We start from the raw sequence: 526 nt of genomic DNA, 5'->3' as shown, positions 1-526 counted from the left end.
GCAAAATCTAGGATGGGCATCTTGCCTTCATGGTAGCTTGGTGGAAGGAAAACAGAACCGTGGAAGGCCTGCACTGTGGGTGGGGAGCGCTGGCACAACAGTGAGGGCAGTGATGAGGCCATGCAGCCAGATGCCACCTCGGCAGGGTGGCCCAGGGCAGGCAGAGGACTTCCTTGAGGCTTATTCCCACAGCCACCAAAGAGAGGGCTACTTCCTCCAACCCTGTTACTCCTATGGAAACAAGGACTGCCCAGGCACCTGCTTCAACTCCAAACCAAAGCAACAGGAGCCAGATGCTCCATTTGCCCCACTGGCGCCGCCCCCAGGATTTGCCCCTTTCTTTTTCTTTCCCCAGATCGTGACGCAACGTTCACTAGTCACTCCACCTTGCCTTCATTCATCGTACCTCTTGGGACCCACAGCTGCAAAGCAGGATGGTGGGGACTCCCCATTTACTGAATCACAATGCCCACCTTCTGAAACCACCAAAAGTCCCAAAGGGGAGGAGAGAAAAGAGAGACGGGAG

This window comes from Rhinopithecus bieti, unplaced genomic scaffold, assembly GCF_001698545.2.
Source record: "Rhinopithecus bieti isolate Rb0 unplaced genomic scaffold, ASM169854v2 scaffold_13130, whole genome shotgun sequence".
NCBI lineage: Eukaryota > Metazoa > Chordata > Mammalia > Primates > Cercopithecidae > Rhinopithecus > Rhinopithecus bieti.
The sequence above is the reverse complement of the archived record's forward strand: the minus strand, read 5'-3'. Positions refer to the sequence as shown.